The sequence below is a fragment of the Bombina bombina genome, chromosome 7 (assembly GCF_027579735.1).
Source record: "Bombina bombina isolate aBomBom1 chromosome 7, aBomBom1.pri, whole genome shotgun sequence".
In the NCBI taxonomy this organism is placed as follows: Eukaryota; Metazoa; Chordata; class Amphibia; order Anura; family Bombinatoridae; genus Bombina; species Bombina bombina.
In genome coordinates, this window is record NC_069505.1 from 480,555,987 (window position 1) to 480,575,594 (window position 19,608).

The 19,608-nt window shown below is 37.6% G+C and overlaps 1 long non-coding RNA gene across 1 annotated transcript; it reads right to left on the reverse strand.

Moving 5' to 3' along the window:
• Positions 1-277: 277 nt before the first annotated feature.
• Positions 278-18,131, reverse strand: LOC128636013 (uncharacterized). The gene is made up of 3 exons (XR_008398647.1): positions 18,088-18,131; positions 9,633-9,729; positions 278-494 (listed from the first exon to the last, which is right to left on the reverse strand). It is a non-coding gene; the product is annotated as an uncharacterized LOC128636013 (long non-coding RNA).
• Positions 18,132-19,608: the final 1,477 nt, after the last annotated feature.

Here is a 19,608-nt window from a genome sequence, read left to right on the forward strand (position 1 = left end):
TTAATTGATTCTTTTCTTTATGAATATTTGTTTTACATATATCTCCATATCTGTGCAGATATAAAAAATAATTATTGTATATAACTAACTGCAATTGTTACCAGAAGTTAAACTAGGAAAATCATATTTAATTTTTATTGATTTCATACTTTTACTGATTTTAATAAAATTAGCCTTTGCCTGTCTGGTAAATATGATCTGTTAACCTCAATACTGTATGAAGATAAAAATATTCACCAAAAAATCCTTTAGAAATGACTCCATAAAAACAACAACATTGACTCTTACAAAAGTAATTTAAACTTTTATTAGGCTTCAAATTTTCCAGGTATTAAAACATTTTAAATATGACATTGTAATAAACCAGAGAATAACTTATAGTATAGGCCTAGGGTACAAGTATAATGCAGATGCACAATAATGTTGACAGAACAACAAAAATATAATATGATGTCCATCTGTATCTGTTCTATGATCTTGAATTTGGCACCGGCCTGTAAAAATAAAAACAAATATTACATAAACATGGGCATTCTGTGCTAATTGCTTAGTCTACAGCAGAACTTTAATTTGTAGAACTAAACAAGTAAATCTGACAAAAAAAATAACACGCCTTTATTTCAACTTCAAGGTTGTGATGAATACTAAAAAAGAATTGTATTTTTAACTTCCATAAATTCTCATGTCAATGCAATTTCCATCTAGATATTAACATATTTGGCCACGTTCCTTCCTAATCAAACAGATCACTACCTGCCAATGGGATGCTTAGAACCTATACTTTAACCCCTTAAAGACTAGCAACGTACCCTGTACATCACTCGTCTTTGAATAGGGAAGTGCTATTAAATGCGTGGTCTCGCCGCCAGTGTTGAGGCCACGCTATTTATGATGACAAGAAGGGAACCTATAATAGCCCAGTACCGCCACTTGTGGCGGGACACGTGCTATTTAAAAAAATATAACCCTTAATGAGCGGCAACATACATGGTACATCTCAGTCGTTAAAGGGTTACTATATTGAGAATTTTTTTTCCTTAAGATATTTATATTTTACTTCTCTAGAAATCAATGTGCACTATTTGATACCCTATGTTGTAATTTTAATTTTTGGTTGTGTTCCTAGACTTTTGGAGATAAAAGTGGGAAAGTCACAATGTGCAGTTTATTTCCTTTTCAATTGTGTTTTTTTCCTTTTACAAAATATAAAGTAATATGCTATCTAGATTTGTCATATTCTAAATCTTCATATCCCCACTTCCCTTCCCAAAGGAAAATGATATAGCAGAGTAGCATTTAGTAAGACAGTATTCTATTTACTTCTGTGATACTCCCATGCTGTGTGAGGTGCTTGCTTATTTAAAGGGACATTAAACACTAAGAGCCAGATTACAAGTGAAGTGCTAAATATTGCTTGCGTGCAAGCAATATTAGTGCTCCATTGAGTAATACCAGCGCCCGCTAATATTAGCTGGTATTACAACTCAAGTGTAAAATTACGCAAGCTCAGAATCTAAGTGCAGCGAAGGGGGTAAGTAGCTCAGTGATGCAGCAAATATAACACCCGACTCCGACCAACTTTACCCCCAAAATACTACCTAGTGCAATTATTTTATTAAAACATAAAAATAATACAATTTGTATTTTTTTTTTTTTTATAAAATACACTACACTGTATTTTGGGGGCATTTGGGGCATATTTATAAAATTGACCAGAGATCTGATCTCTGGTTAATTTTATAAGCGATAGTTGCTACCACAAGCATATAGTAGCAATAACCAGACACTTCTAATGGCTGGTTATTTATTGCGTGCCTGCAAAAGGGCACATTTGCCCACTTGCGGGCGCGCAATAAATTAGCGCTCCACTTGTAATCTAGCCCTAAATAAATGCTAGATAGAATGAAGCATTGAAAGAAAAGGTTAGTCTGTGAATAACATGTAGATGTATTTTTTAAAGTTTTATTTGGTGTTTAACCCCTTAATGACCGGACCATTTTTCAATTTTCTTACCCTTAATGACAATGGCTATTTTTACATTTCTGCGGTGTTTGTGTTTAGCTGTAATTTTCCTCTTACTCATTTACTGTACCCACACATATTATATACCGTTTTTCTCGCCATAAAATGGACTTTCTAAAGATACCATTATTTTCATCATATCTTATAATTTACTAAAAAAAAAAAGATAAAATATGAGGAAAAAATGGAAAAACACACACTTTTTCTAACTTTGACCCCCAAAATCTGTTACACATCTACAATCACCAAAAAACACCCATGCTAAATAGTTTCTAAATTTTGTCCTGAGCTTAGAAATACCCAATGTTTACACATTCTTTGCTTTTTTTGCAATTTATGGAGCAATAAATACAAGTAGCACTTTGCTATTTCCAAACCACTTTTTTTCAAAATTAGCGCTAGTTACATTGGAACACTGATATCTGTCAGGAATACCTGAATATCCCTTGACGTGTATATATTTTTTTTTAGAAGACAACCCAAAGTATTGATCTAGGCCCATTTTGGTATATTTCATGCCACCATTTCACCGCCAAATGTGATCAAAAAAAAAAAAAAAAAAGTTAACTATTTCACAAATTTTGTCACAAACTTTAGGTTTCCCACTAAAATTATTTACAAACAGCTTCTGCAATTATGGCACAAATGGTTGTAAATGCTTCTCTGGGATCCCCTTTTTTCAGAAATAACAGACTTATATGGCTTTGGGGTTGCTTTTTGGTAATTAGAAGGCAGCTAAATGCCGCTGCGCACCACACGTGTTTTATGCCCAGGAGTGAAGGGGTTAATTAGGGAGCTTGTAGGGAGCTTGTAGGGTTAATTTTAGCTTTAGTGTAGTGTAGTAGACAACCCCAAGTATTGATCTAGGCCCATTTTGGTATATTTTATGCCACCATTTCACCACCAAATGCGAGCAAATAAAAAAAAAAAAAACTTTACATTTTTCACAAACTTTAGGTTTCCCACTGAAATTATTTACAAACAGCTTGTGCTATTATGGCAGAAATTGTTGTAAAAGCTTCTCTGGGATACCCTTTGTTCAGAAATAGCAGACTTATATGGCTTTGGCGTTGCTTTTTGGTAATTAGAAGGCCGCTAAATGCTGCTGCGCACCACACGTGAATTATGCCCAGCAGTGAAGGGGTTAAATTAGGTAGCTTTTAGGGAGCTTGCAGGGTTAATTTTAGAGATCAGCCTCCCACCTTACACATCCCACCCCCTGATCCCTCCCAAACAGCTCTCTTCCCTCCCCCACACCACAATTGTTACCGCCATCTTAAGTACTGGCAGAAAGTCTGCCAGTTCTAAATAAGAGGTTTTTGATTTTTTTTTAAATAAAAATAATAAAATCTTTTACCTGGGATGGACCCCTGCCTTAGCCCCAACCTCCCTGATCCCCCCTCCAGCTCTCTAACCCTCTCCCCTACCTAATTACCGCCATCTTGGGTACTGGCAGCTGTCTGCCAGTACCCACTTTGGCCCTAAAAAACAAAGTATTTTTATTTTATTTTTCAATTAACTCTTTCTGTAGTGTAGCAGCCCCTCCACAATACCCCCACAATAACCCCACCCCCCTCCCCGATCCATTTATATTTGAAAATTTTTTTTTACCTTTCCCTGGCTTTTTGCCCTCATTGGTGTCAGTGTGGCTAATGCACGCGCGCACCGTGCACGCACAGTATGTTCACGTGCACGCGTGCGCGTCTCGTGCACGCGCGCGCACGCTCCCTCCCACCCGGACAACGGCACCATCACTACCGGTGCAGAGAGGGCCACAGAGTGTCTCTCTCTGCATCAGAGGCTTGTAAAGGGGTATTGCAGGATGCCTCCATATTGAGGCATCACTGCAATACCCTCAGAGCTGCTGGAAGCGATTGTGATCACTTCCAGCACTCTGTTAGACAACTGACGTACCAGGTACGTCCATTGTCATTAACTGCTTGTTAATGCATGACGTACCTGGTACGTCAGTTGTCATTAAGGGGTTAAACATTAAGGCCTAGATTTGGAGTTTGGCGGTAGAAGGGCTGTTAACGCTCCGCGGGCTTTTTTCTGGCCGCACCATAAATTTAACTCTGGTATCGAGAGTTCAAACAAATGCTGCGTTAGGCTCCAAAAAAGGAGCGTAGAGCTTTTTTACCGCAAATGCAACTCTCGATACCAGAGTTGCTTACGGACGCGGCCAGCCTCAAAAACGTGCTCGTGCACGATTCTCCCATAGGAAACAATGGGGCTGTTTGAGCTGAAAAAAAACCTAACACCTGCAAAAAAAGCAGCGTTCAGCTCCTAACGCAGCCCCATTGTTTTCTATGGGGAAACACTTCCTACGTCTGCACCTAACACTCTAACATGAACCCCGAGTCTAAACACCCCTAACCTTACACTTATTAACCTCTAATCTGTCGCCCCCGCTATCGCTGACCCCTGCATATTTTTTTTAACCCCTAATCTGCCGCTCCGTAAACCGCCGCAACCTACGTTATCCCTATGTACCCCTAATCTGCTGCCCTAACATCGCCGACCCCTATATTATATTTATTAACCCCTAATCTGCCCCCCACAACGTCGCCTCCACCTGCCTACACTTATTAACCCCTAATCCGCCTCACTAACCCTATCATAAATAGTATTAACCCCTAATCTGCCCTCCCTAACATCGCCGACACCTACCTTCAATTATTAACCCTTAATCTGCCGACCGGAGCTCACCGCTATTCTAATAAATGTATTAACCCCTAAAGCTAAGTCTAACCCTAACACTAACACCCCCCTAACTTAAATATAATTTACATCTAACGAAATAAATTAACTCTTATTAAATAAATGATTCCTATTTAAAGCTAAATACTTACCTGTAAAATACATCCTAATATAGCTACAATATAAATTATAATTATATTATAGCTATTTTAGGATTAATATTTATTTTACAGGCAACTTTGTAATTATTTTAACCAGGTACAATAGCTATTAAATAGTTAAGAACTATTTAATAGTTACCTAGTTAAAATAATAACAAATTTACCTGTAAAATAAATCCTAACCTAAGATATAATTAAACCTAACACTACCCTATCAATAAATTAATTAAATAAACTACCTACAATTACCTACAATTAACCTAACACTACACTATCAATAAATTAATTAAACACAATTCCTACAAATAAATACAATTAAATAAACTAGCTAAAGTACAAAAAATAAAAAAGAACTAAGTTACAAAAAATAAAAAAATATTTACAAACATAAGAAAAATATTACAACAATTTTAAACTAATTACACCTACTCTAAACCCCCTAATAAAATAACAAAGCCCCCCAAAATAAAAAATTCCCTACCCTATTCTAAATTAAAAAAGTTACAAGCTCTTTTACCTTACCAGCCCTGAACAGGGCCCTTTGCGGGGCATGCCCCAAGAATTTCAGCTCTTTTGCCTGTAAAAAAAACATACAATACCCCCCCCCCCAACATTACAACCCACCACCCACATACCCCTAATCTAACCCAAACCCCCCTTAAATAAACCTAACACTAAGCCCCTGAAGATCTTCCTACCTTGTCTTCACCATCCAGGTTCACCGATCCGTCCTGAAGAGCTCCTCCGATGTCCTGATCCAAGCCCAAGCGGGGGGCTGAAGAGGTCCATGATCCGGTCAAAGTCTTCATCCAAGCGGGGCAGAAGAGGATCTTCCATCCGATTGAAGTCATCATCCAGGCGGCATCTTCTATGGTCTTCCATCCGGAGCGAAGCGGCAGGATCCTGAAGACCTCCAGCGCGGAACATCCATCCGGCCAGACGACTGAATGACGAATGACTGTTCCTTTAAGGGACGTCATCCAAGATGGCGTCCCTCGAATTCTGATTGGCTGATAGGATTCTATCAGCCAATCGGAATTAAGGTAGGAATTTTCTGATTGGCTGATGGAATCAGCCAATCAGAATCAAGTTCAATCCGATTGGCTGATCCAATCAGCCAATCAGATTGAGCTCGCATTCTATTGGCTGATCGGAACAGCCAATAGAATGCGAGCTCAATCTGATTGGCTGATTGGATCAGCCAATCGGATTGAACTTGATTCTGATTGGCTGATTCCATCAGCCAATCAGAAAATTCCTACCTTAATTCCGATTGGCTGATAGAATCCTATCAGCCAATCGGAATTCGAGGGACGCCATCTTGGATGACGTCCCTTAAAGGAACAGTCATTCGTCGTTCAGTCGTCGGGCCGGATGGATGTTCCGCGCTGGAGGTCTTCAGGATCCTGCCGCTTCGCTCCGGATGGAAGACCATAGAAGATGCCGCCTGGATGATGACTTCAATCGGATGGAAGATCCTCTTCTGCCCCGCTTGGATGAAGACTTTGACCGGATCATGGACCTCTTCAGCCCCCCGCTTGGGCTTGGATCAGGACATCGGAGGAGCTCTTCAGGACGGATCGGTGAACCTGGATGGTGAAGACAAGGTAGGAAGATCTTCAGGGGCTTAGTGTTAGGTTTATTTAAGGGGGGTTTGGGTTAGATTAGGGGTATGTGGGTGGTGGGTTGTAATGTTGGGGGGGGGTATTGTATGTTTTTTTTACAGGCAAAAGAGCTGAAATTCTTGGGGCATGCCCCGCAAAGGGCCCTGTTCAGGGCGGTAAGGTAAAAGAGCTTGTAACTTTTTTAATTTAGAATAGGGTAGGGAATTTTTTATTTTGGGGGGCTTTGTTATTTTATTAGGGGGCTTAGAGTAGGTGTAATTAGTTTAAAATTGTTGTAATATTTTTCTTATGTTTGTAAATATTTTTTTATTTTTTGTAACTTAGTTCTTTTTTATTTTTTGTACTTTAGCTAGTTTATTTAATTGTATTTATTTGTAGGAATTGTGTTTAATTAATTTATTGATAGTGTAGTGTTAGGTTAATTGTAGGTAATTGTAGGTAGTTTATTTAATTATTTTATTGATAGGGTAGTGTTAGGTTTAATTATATCTTAGGTTAGGATTTATTTTACAGGTAAATTTGTTATTATTTTAACTAGGTAACTATTAAATAGTTCTTAACTATTTAATAGCTATTGTACCTGGTTAAAATAATTACAAAGTTGCCTGTAAAATAAATATTAATCCTAAAATAGCTATAATATAATTATAATTTATATTGTAGCTATATTAGGATTTATTTTACAGGTAAGTATTTAGCTTTAAATAGGAATCATTTATTTAATAAGAGTTAATTTATTTCGTTAGATGTAAATTATATTTAAGTTAGGGGGGTGTTAGTGTTAGGGTTAGACTTAGCTTTAGGGGTTAATCCATTTATTATAGTAGCGATGAGCTCCGGTCGTCAGATTAGGGGTTAATAATTGAAGGTAGGTGTCGGCGATGTTAGGGAGGGCAGATTAGGGGTTAATACTATTTATGATAGGGTTAGTGAGGCGGGTTAGGGGTTAATCCATTTATTATAGTAGCGGTGCGGTCCGCTCGGCAGATTAGGGGTTAATAAGTGTAGGCAGGTGTCGGCGAAGTTGAGGGGGGCAGATTAGGGGTTAATAAATATAATATAGGGGTCGGCGGTGTTAGGGGCAGCAGATTAGGGGTACATAGGGATAACGTAGGTGGCGGCGCTTTGCGGTCGGAAGATTAGGGGTTAATTATTGTAAGTAGCTGGCGGCGACGTTGTGGGGGGCAGGTTAGGGGTTAATAAATATAATATAGGGGTCGGCGGTGTTAGGGGCAGCAGATTAGGGGTACATAAGTATAACGTAGGTGGCGGTCGGCAGATTAGGGGTTAAAATATTTTAATCGAGTGGCGGCGATGTGGGGGGAGCTCGGTTTAGGGGTACATAGGTAGTTTATGGGTGTTAGTGTACTTTAGGGTACAGTAGTTAAGAGCTTTATGAACCGGCGTTAGCCCAGAAAGCTCTTAACTCCTGCTATTTTCAGGCGGCTGGAGTTTTGTCGTTAGAGCGCTAACGCTCACTTCAGAAACGACTCTAAATACCGGCGTTAGGAAGATCCCATTGAAAAGATAGGATACGCAAATGGCGTAGGGGGATCTGCGGTATGGAAAAGTCGCGGCTGTAAAGTGAGCGTTAGACCCTTTAATCACTGACTCCAAATACCAGCGGGCGGCCAAAACCAGAGTTAGGAGCCTCTAACGCTGGTTTTCACGGCTACCGCAGAACTCTAAATCTAGGCCTATCAAAATAAGTGTAAAGTTTTAGTTTCTATAAAACAATGGCTGTGGCCAAATAGAGACAGTTATAAATTTGTCACTAGAGTGTGCAGCCACAATTTCAGAATATAATTACAGGAAAAGGGGACAAAATAAATAATGAATATATATATATATATATATATATATATATATATATATATACATACACACACACACACACAGTTTATCATTTTATATTACCATCTCAAGGTGTTTATTGTCCCTTTAAAAGGGCCTTAATAGTAAAAAAAAATTACATCCTTTAATGTAAATTTAAGACTATTGACCCTGCACTACTGTGAGATTAACCCACACAAAGGCTTTAAACACACAATGGAAGTACTGATTGGTACCTGCAGAGCACTGCTGGTCCAGAGCAAAAACTGCCAACTGCTGCTTATCTAATCAGAAATACTAGTTAAATGACTAGCGCTCATGATTGGATCAGCAGGACTTCCGCTCAGGATCAGCAGTGCTCTGTGGTTCCAAGCGGTACTTCTACTGTGTGTTTAACCCCTTTGTGGGTTAGTGCAGGGTTGATGGTCTTAAAATGAATTAAAACAAATTAAAGCATGTATTTTTTTACTAATATGCTCTTTTAAAGAAATATATATTGTTTTATCTTAAGTTGCATGTTGCTGAAGCACTGAAAATTGTAAAGGGAGTTTCATTTATTGTCCCTGTGACAGGAGCATTCCTTTGTTTGAAGAATGTTTCTTTTTAGACAAGATTTATAATTCATTAACATTTTAATTGATATTAGTTGATTGTGACATGATTTTTCTTGCACTAAGAAGCACCATTATCAAAATGGAACATTCCTTTCAAAGGGTCAGCTCAATCCAAGCACAGAGAAAACTCCAACATGGCTGCTCTATTTATGATCATGGGAGGATCAGGGAAGGGAGTAAAACACTCCCCTGCTGTATCACATCCATATAAGCATGTTGTATAAACAGAAACAAACACTCCCCTGCTGTATCACATCCATATAAGCATGTTGTATAAACATAAACAAACACTCCCCTGCTGTATTACATCCATATAAGCATGTTGTATAAACAGAAACCAACACTCCCCTGCTGTATCACATCCATATAACCATGTTGTATAAACATAAACAAACACTCCCCTGCTGTATTACATCCATATAAGCATGTTGTATAAACAGAAACAAACACTCCCCTGCTGTATCACATCCATATAAGCATGTTGTATAAACATAAACAAACACTCCCCTGCTGTATTACATCCATATAAGCATGTTGTATAAACAGAAACAAACACTCCCCTGCTGTATCACATCCATATAAGCATGTTGTATAAACAAAAAAAACAAAAAAAAAAACAGTTTAAAAAGAAATGACTCAGTGGGGTGATTTAAACAAGAAAAAACATAACTGCTTACCTGTGACCACAAACAATTATTGTGTGGGATTGGCAATCCCCTATGCATCTTCTCATTTCATGGTCAGTAATGTCTTTATAGACCCTTTGACATGTTTCTGTAATAGAAAACAACATCAAATAAATGAGTATAAAGTTAGATATGCAAAATAATTAGATAAAGCCTGTTCAGCAATAGTCTGTCCCCTATTACATGGGCATGATACACTTTGTGATTATAACATTAATTATTTAATTATAAATAATAAAACAACTTTGCATTATACTTTCATTATTTTGCCCGCTTTGCCTGTAATGTAATGGTCTATGCAAAAGTTTTCCAGTGGCCAAATTTCACTACCATTTTCCTTATTTGGAGGAGCTAATCCTGATGTACTTCATGTGACAGTCACTCTAGTCACATCATACTGTCAGTAGGCTTTTCCTCGTTTTATGTATGTTATCACAAAGTCACATCATACTGTCAGTATGCCTTTCCTTGTTTTATGTTAGCACAAAGTCCATGCTAATGTCAATTAGAAAGATATACAGACTATTGTTAATCATTTGAGGTCTGAAGCCTGCATTACCAATTTTCAGCATAGTAAAAACCCATATTATTCAGAGTTAAAGGGACATGAAACCCAATTTTTTTTCTTTCATTATTTAGAAAGAGCATGTCATTTTAAACCACTTTCGAATTTACTTCTTTTACCTAATTTGCTTCATTTTCTTGATATCACTTGCTGAAAAGTATATCTAGATATGCTCAGTAGCTGCTGATTGGTTGCTGCACATAGAGGCCTTGTGTGATTAGCTCAAACATGTGCATTGCTATTTCTTCAACAAAGGATATCTAAAGAATTGAGCAAATTAGATAATAGAAGTAAATTGGAAAGTTGTTTAAAATTGCATGCCCTATCTGAATCATGAAAGTTTAATTTCAAATAGATTGTCCCTTTAAAGGGACATGAAACCCATCATTTTTCTTTCATAATTAAAATAGAGCAGGATTTTCAAACCATGGGTCGGGACCCATTACTGGGTCACAACACCATGTGTACTGGGTCCCGACTTGTGTGTGTGTTGTAGGAGTGTGTGTGGTGTATTGTATGAGATTGTGTATGTGCTGTGCATGTGTTGTGTATGAGAGTGTGTGTTATATGAGAGAGTGTGTGGTATGTGTGTTGTATGAGTGTGTGTGTGTGTGTGTGGTATGCGTGTGTGTATGTGTGTTGTAAGAGTGTATGGGGTGAGTGTGTATTATATGAAAGTGTGTGTGTTGTATGATAGTGTATGTGGTATGTGTGTTATATGAAAGTGTGTGTTGTATGAGAGTGTGTGTGGTATGTGTGTTACATGAAAATGTGTGTTGTATGAGAGTGTGTGGTGTGTGTGTTGTATGAGAGTGTGTGTGTGGTATGCGTGTGTTATGAAAGTGTGTGTGTATGTGTGTGTTGTAAGAGTGTATGGGGTGAGTGTGTGTTATATGAAAGTGTGTGTTGTATGAGAGTGTGTGTGGTATGTGTGTTATATGAAAGTGTATGTGTTGTATGAGAGTGTGTGGTATGTGTGTTACATGAAAATGTGTGTGTGTGTGTGTGTGGTGTGTGTGTTGTATGAGAGTGTGTGTGTTATTACGTTTTACAACGCTTTCATATTTGACTATAATCAGGAATAAAGCATGCACATATTTTAGTTTCTTTGCCAAAAATTGCAGCTATCATGTTATTTATTTCTTACAAAATTATTTCAAGACCAAGTATAAAAATTGGGTCCTAAAGGTATGTGGTATCATGGCACTGGGTCTTGGGGGGGAAAGTTTGAAGAACCCTGAAACAGAGCATACAATTTTAAACAACTTTCCACTTTACATCTATTATTTAATTTGCTTAATTCTCTTGATATCCTTTTTTGAAGAAGCAGCAATGCACTACTGGGAGCTATTAAATTCATTGGGTGAGCCAATAACGTGAAGTATACATGTGCAGCCACCAATCAGCAGCTACTGAACATACTTAGGTATCCTTTTCTATAAAGAATACCAAGAGAACAAAAAAAATTAGATAATAGAAGTAAATTGGAAAGAAAATGTATGCTTATCTGATAAATGTATTTCTTTTTTGACACAATGAGTCCACGGATCATCTTAATTACTAATGGGATATTCACCTCCTGGTCAGCAGGAGGCGGCAAAGAGCACCACAGCAGAGCAGTTAAATAGCTCCTCCCTTCCCTCCCACTCCAGTTATTCGACAGAAGTTAAGGATAGAAAGGAAAAAACAACCATGAGTAGCCCTTGGATTCACACAAATAGAGATATTTACGCCAAATCTTATGGTAAATCTTTCTAGTTACAGGCTTACGAGTCTGAATCATGGTCTCTATGACCGAGTCAGAAAACCCCCGCTTGGATAAAATTTAGCGTTCAATCTCCAAGCAGTCAGCTTCAGAGAAACTAGATTTGGGTGAAGAAAGGGCTCCTGAATTAGAAGGTCCTTCCTCAACAGAAGTCTCCAAGGTGGCAGAGATGCCTACTCCACCAGATCTGCATACCAAATCCTCCAAGGCCAAGCTGGAGCTATGAGGATCACTGATGCCCTCTCCTGTTTGATTAGAGCAATGACCCGAGGAAGAAGAGCAAACAGAGGAAATAGGTATGCTAGACTGAAGGTCCAAGGGACCACCAGAGCATCTATCAGCTCCGTCTGGGGGTCCCTGGACCTCGACCCGTATCTCGGGAGCTTGGCATTTAAGAGCCTTTATTCTATCCTGGATCTCATCCAAAGAAGTTTCTGTCCTGAGAGCCTCAGACAGTGCATCAAACCAATACACCGCCGCACTAGTGACAGTAGCGATACACACAGCTGGTTGTCATTGCAGGCCCTGGTGTACAGTGTGAGTAAACCCTCTAACTTTTTGTCCATAGGATCTTTGAAGGTACAACTATCCTCTATGGGAATAGTAGTTCTCTTAGCTAAGGTAGAAATGGCCCCTTCCACCTTAGGCACTGTTTGCCAAGCCTCTTTGTTAGTCGGCTATGGGAAACATCTTCTTAAAAATAGGAGAGGGAGAAAAAGGTATGCCCGGTCTCTCCCATTCCTTAGCAATTATTTCATAAGCTCGGTCAGGGACCGGAAACACGTCTGTCGAGGAAGCAACCTCGAAATATTTGTTCAGCTTACTAGACTTCTTAGGAACAACCACTACCGTGGAGTCACTGTCGTCCAAAGTAACTAAAACCTCCCTAAGTAACAGACGGAGGTGTTCTAGCTTAAACCTAAAAGACACAACCTCAGAATCAGCCAGAGGAATTACACTTTCTGAATCTGAAATTTCTCCTTCAGATGCTACAGCGGTATCCTCCTCTTCGGTATTCTGGGAGGGTACCTCCAAAATTGCAACAATTGTATCAGAAACCTCGCTTACTAAATGTCTGATTTTCCTTTTTACGCTTTCCCTGCAACATTGGAAAAGCAGACAACGCATCATGAGAGAAGCTATGTCTTTTAAGGTAACTCCAGCGGGAGCTAGAGCAGAAGTGCAGGGCACTGCTTGTGAGGGAGGTAAAATTTGGGACGCTTGGGGAGAAAGCTGCGGCATATTTTTAACCTCGTCATAAGACTCTTGGACAGTATCCGCTTTAGAAAAAATTTGCTCAGAAAAAATATTTTCCCTATAATTTAAAGTCCTCTCAATACATGAGGGACAGAAAGGGATAGGTGGTTCCACATTTGCATCAAAACACAAGGAGCAAGTGACATCTTGCAAGTCTCCTTGGTCCATACTGTTCACAATGAGTAAATTAATAAATAAAAAAACATCAAAAATGAATTAAAATTTTTGTAATGAAAAAACGTTACCGTGTCTTTAAATTTAAACAGGTAACTTTTTTACCCAACTATGTCAATTATGAAAATATCACAATTTGAACACTACAGACACCTTTACACCTCAGTAACCCTGCCTACCTGCCTGCTAAACAGGAGTCAATGTCCCTTTCCTTGTGGTGCAGGAACGATCCGGACCTCAGCAATAAGAATAGTGCCAACGGATAATGCTAGAAACGCCTGCTTTACTGGAAACCATGCGTTTCTAGTGACACGCTACTGAACTGAAGCCCATCGTGGGCGTTACTATATGCACCTCATCTCCCGATCGGCCTGTTTGCTAAGTAAAGCCGTCGGGAGACACAAACCACCAGAGCAAATGAAAAAGCTTTACTCCCAGCCCCAGTGCCTGCAGATATGGCTGTCTAAAATCCTCTCCAGTCTAGGAGAGTCTGTAGTCCCCAAACATAAAGCGCCCCTTCCTGTATGAGCCTTATATGTTCATTTTTCCAATAAATGTTCACACCTTTATCTCTGAGATGCTTTGTTTCCTTGGCCCCAGAATAAAAAAGCAGCACTTACCTCGTATCTGCCTGACAGCAAGGCAGCTCACAGGCTTGAGAGGTCCTATCCCTCACATCGACCTGTGGAGAAATAAAAGTCTGAGTAAATTACATGGGAGGCGCAGTGAGAATTATGTCCCACAAGTTCCCATTGCTCTAAAGCCACCACTGCTCTACTGAAGAGACTGATATGGACTACGGCTACACTCTAGGACAAAGCAGCACAATCTTGCACTACCTTAAAAATAATAAACTCTTGATTGAAGAATTTTATCTAACAACTCACTTTACCACTTCCTAGCACTAACGTAGGCAAAGAGAATGACTGGAGTGGGAGGGAAGGGAGGAGCTATTTAACAGCTTTGCTGTGATGCTCTTTGCCGCCTCCTGCTGACCAGGAGGTGAATATCCCATTAGTAATTAAGATGATCCGTGGACTCATCGTGTCATGAAAAAGAGAAATTGTTTAACCCCTTGAGTGCTAACAACGGCTCTGAGCTGTCACAGGTTTTCCCACTCTGGTGCTAACGACGGCTCAGAGCCATCGCTAGCACTCACTCACCTTGAGGGAGATCTGGGGGCTCCCACCCGCTCCTACCCTGGCGATTGGGCCTGCATAGTGACAGGCATCACCGGGGCTTCACATTATGCACGGTGATGTCACACGCAATGACTTGATGACGTCACCGTGCAACTTTATTTAACATTAACAATGTTAAATATCGAAGCAGGGGGCATGCTGCTTAGAAGCCTGTATCTCAGGCATCTAAGCAGCTACAGACCCCCAAGGCCCACTGTTGAAAAGGTAATCGTCTAACCTTTCCAACAGTGTAAGTCTTGGGGATCTGAAAAAAAAAAGGTAAAAAAATAAATATATATTTTAAAAAATATAAAACAAAAAAAACAAAAAAAAACTAAAAAAGCTTAGCACCAAGGTGGGTTAAAATCTCATGCTCTATACTGAATCATGAAAGACAGAAAAACCTTGGGTTTCATGCCCCTTTAAATTACAGTAAATGGTGCAAAATAAAAAGTATATTGCAAAGTTGCATAACTAAACATTTTATATTGTGATCTCAATGTGTGTTATGCCCCTTTAAAGCATATATGTCTATATGTGTGTACATATATATTAAAGTGATGGTTTGTGAAACGCTAGGATTTACCATTGGAACAAATAAAGGGGACTTTCATTCATGACGTATAAAATACTTCATGCTGAAAGCTCCTTTTTTTGTTTGCAGCGTTTGCCGCACTGAGCTGCTAAGGCAACCTACGGCAGAACAGTATTTGACTGAGGTGACGTTTCCACCTCTTAGGCCTCGAATTTCCTGCAAGGCTATTGGCTGTCACTTTAATGTTTTTATATGTGTATATATGACTTTAAATACATATATACACATATAAATACAATAATATATATGTATATATATATATATATATATATATATATATATATATATATATATATATATATATATATATATATATATATATATATATATATATATATATATATATATATATATATATATATATATATATATATACACAAAAACATCTTTTGCAATGTGTGTGTCTCAATGTCAAAGCCATTTGCCTGCCTTTTTTTTCTAGCACCCGAGATCTCATATCTTTTGAACCCTTAAAAGGTTTTTTGTGCAATATTTTTTTTAAATAATTTTTTATTAGACTTTCGGCTAGATTACGAGTTTTGCGTTATGAGTATAACGCTGCTTTTTCACTATCGCTGCTATTACGAGTCTTGTAAGTACAGTTGTACCGCACACTTTTTTGGCCGTCACGCAACGTAACTAAAACACCTTTCAAAAAGTCATTTTTCAATGGGACTTCCATAGAAGTTGTTTGTATTTTATTTTTTTATTACAGGCAAAAAAGATCAGATTAATTTGGGGCCATGTCCTGCAAAAGTCCCTTTTAAGGGCTATTTAGGCTATGGGTTTTTTATTTGGGAGGGGGGCTTTTTTATTTTAATAGGGCTATTAGATTAGGTGTAATTAGTTTAAATATTTGATCTTTTATTTTTTTATTTTGTGTAATTTAGTGTTTATTTTTTTGTAATTTAGTTAATTGTATTTAATTAATGTAATTTATTTAATTTTAGTGTAATGTTAGGTGTTAGTGTGAGGCAGGTTAAGTTTTATTTTACAGGTAAATTAATTTTTTTTATTTATTTTAACTAGATAGTTAGTAAATAGTTAATAACTATTTACTAACTAGTCTACCTAGTTAAAATAAATACAAACTTAGCTGTTAAATAAAAATAAAACCTAAGCTAGCTACAATGTAACTATTAGTTATATTGTAGCAAGCTTAGGGTTTATTTTATAGGTAAGTATTTAGTTTTAAATAGGTATTATTTAGTTAATGATAGTAATTTTTATTTAGATTTATTTTAATTATATTAAAGTTAGGGGTGTTAGGGTTAGACTTAGGTTTAGGGGTTAATATATTTATTTAGTATTAGTGATGTGAGAGGCCAGAGGTTTAGGGGTTAATAACTTTAGTATAGTGGCGGTGACGTTGGGGGTGGCAGATTAGGGGTTAATACATTTATGTAGGTGGCGGCGACGTTGGGGGCGGCAGATTAGGGTTTATTAAATTTATGTAGATGGAGGTGACATTGGGGGCAGCAGATTAGGGGTTAATAAGTGTAGGTAGGTGGCAGCAACATTGGGGGCGGCAGATTAGGGGTTAAAAATAGTAATGTAGGTGTCGGCGATGTCGGGGGCAAAAGATTAGGGGTGTTTAGACTCGGGGTTTATGTTAGGGTGTTAGGTGTAAACATAAATTTTCTTTCCCCATAGGAATCAATGGGGCTGCGTTACGGACCTTTACGCTCCTTTATTGCAGGTGTTAGGCTTTTTTTTAAGCCGGCTCTCCCCATTGATGTCTCTGGGGAAATCGTGCACGAGCGCATAAAACCAGCTCAAAGCAGCGCTGGTATTTGTGTGCGGTATGGAGCTCAACGCTGCCATATTGCCTGTTAACGGCCGGGTTTTTGCAAACCTGTAATAGCAGCGCTATTAAAGGTGAGCGGTGGAAATAACTTGCAAGTTAGTAGCGAGCCGCTCATAACGCAAAACTCGTAATCTGGCTGATGGTTATTTACCTGCTCTCATCCAAGGTAATCCAGAAAATCTGGCCTGTTGGGGACGCCTGGGGACAGGTTTGAAAACCACTGCTCTAGATCAAAATAATTGGCAACTGATATTAAAGGGACTGTTAACAAGGATTATTTTTTAGGGAATAGGGATTTAATCTCAGTTTCTTGCTGCAAGTCTTTTAATTTACGTTAAAGATTTTGATCACAGTACAATCATTTAAAAAAGTAAATTAAAACATTTGCAGCAAGAAAATTAGATTAAAATCACTAATTACCTTAAAATATTTACTGTATTTTTTAATGCATGTTAAATAAAACACCCTAACAGCTCACTTGCATATGAATACTTTTTCAATGTAGGGCCAAATTAAACAAGCAAGGGTTATATTATTAACCCTTCAGCATCTACATAGCAGGACATAGTTATTTTAAACTGCACAAAAACTGTAACCTACACCAAAAACAACACAAAATATTAACCCCTGCCAGGCTTCTGAACAGCATCAAAGCAATTAAAATACAGCTCCCACCATTATATCAGAAAGTCACAAGCAGATGCAGTTTGTTTGCTAATGTCTGTATATTTCATACACTTAACAGTAACATCTCTCATATAAAACATAGATTTTCTAAAAGAGTTTTCTAATGTCTGTATATTACAAAAATGCTTGTTTTCAAACAGAAAAATAAAGATGCCCATTTCAATTGTATTTGGATTATCCCTTTAACATTTAAATCTAGTTGTGTTTGTATGTTCTGTGTAATGCAGTAGCAGGTGGCTTACTAATGCTGCTAAACAAATCATTAGTGTATAATTATTATATGTTACATGTGTGTGTAGCTAGTGAGGTTTATATATATATATATATATATATATATATATATATATATATATATATATATATATATATATATATATATATATATATATATATATAATCTAATGGCTGATCTTACCTGATTGCAATGCACATGGCTTGTTCTGCAGCACACACAGAAAGTTCATGGTAGTGAGACAGTGAGTGCAGTCAAATGCCGCAGCGCCCTCTGTGGTGGTAAGACCACACTGCACACAATATTATATGCTAAACACAGTCTAATGTAAACTGTAGCTAAAAGCTAGTAGTGAACTTTAATTTAATTTATTCCAGAACACAACAAATATACAATGCCTCACTATAAAACTATGTATTATTTAGCTTTAGAGTCAGAATTTAAAATACAAGTTAGCCATCTTAAAGGGACATTCCAGCAAAATGTGCATCATTGCATTTCTATTTTGAATAGAATCATTTTTCCAATACACATGCATTAGCAAAAATGCTCTAGAAAAAATATATCACTGTTTAAATTTACCTTTCCTAATAGGAGCATATAAACACTAATTTTAAAAAGTGTATCTGCGAAGAGAGCCAGAGATTGTGTACATGACACATGCTGAGTCATTTCCCATGCAATACCAGCTCTGAGCACATGCAGTGTACTTAAGTATGCTTCACATGTACACTGTTTTTTGTGTACTTAAAGGGACAAACTACTCCAGAATTTATATTGTTTTAAAAGATAAAGTAATCCCTTTATTACCCATTCCTCAGTTTTGCACAACCAACACAGTTATATTAAAGGGACATTAACCCCAAATTTTTTCTTTCATGATTCAGATAGAGAATACCATTTTAAAGAACTTTCTAATTTACTTATATAATATAATTTGCTTCATTCTCTTGATATTCTTTCCTGAAAAGCATATCTAGATATGCTCAGTAGCTTCTGATTGGTGGCTGCACGTATTTGCCTCATGTTATTGGCTCACCAATGTGCATTGCTATTTCTTTAACAAAAGATATCTAAAGAATGAAGCAAATTAGATAATAGAAGTAAATTGGGATGCTGTTTAAAATTGTATTCTCTGTCTGACTCATGAAAGAAAAATGTTGGGTTTAATGTCCCTTTAATATACTTTTTACCTCTGTGATTACCTTGTATCTAAGCCTCTGCAGACTGCCCCTTATCTCAGTTATATTAATATACTTTTTACCTCTGTGATTACCTTGTATCTAAGCCTCTGTAGACTGCCCCCTTATTTCAGTTCTTTTGACAGACTTGTATTTTAGCCAATCAGCACTGACTCATAAATAACTACACAGGAGTTAGCACAATGCTATCTATATGACACACATGAACTAGCAGTGTCTAACTGTAAAAAACTGTCAAAATGCACTGAGATAAGAGGCGGTTCAATGGTTTAGAAATTAGCATATGAGCCTACCTAGGTTTAGCTTTCAACAGAGAATACCAATTGAACAAAACAAATTTGATGATAAAAATAAATGGGAAAGTTGTTTAAAAGTGCATTTTTTATTATCTAGTTTTGACTAGACTGTACCTTTAAGTATGCTTTGCATGCATGCTCACAATAAAAGTTCTCACAAAAGGCACAGTGAATGATAATTTTAGTAATAGGTTTACCTACCTTTG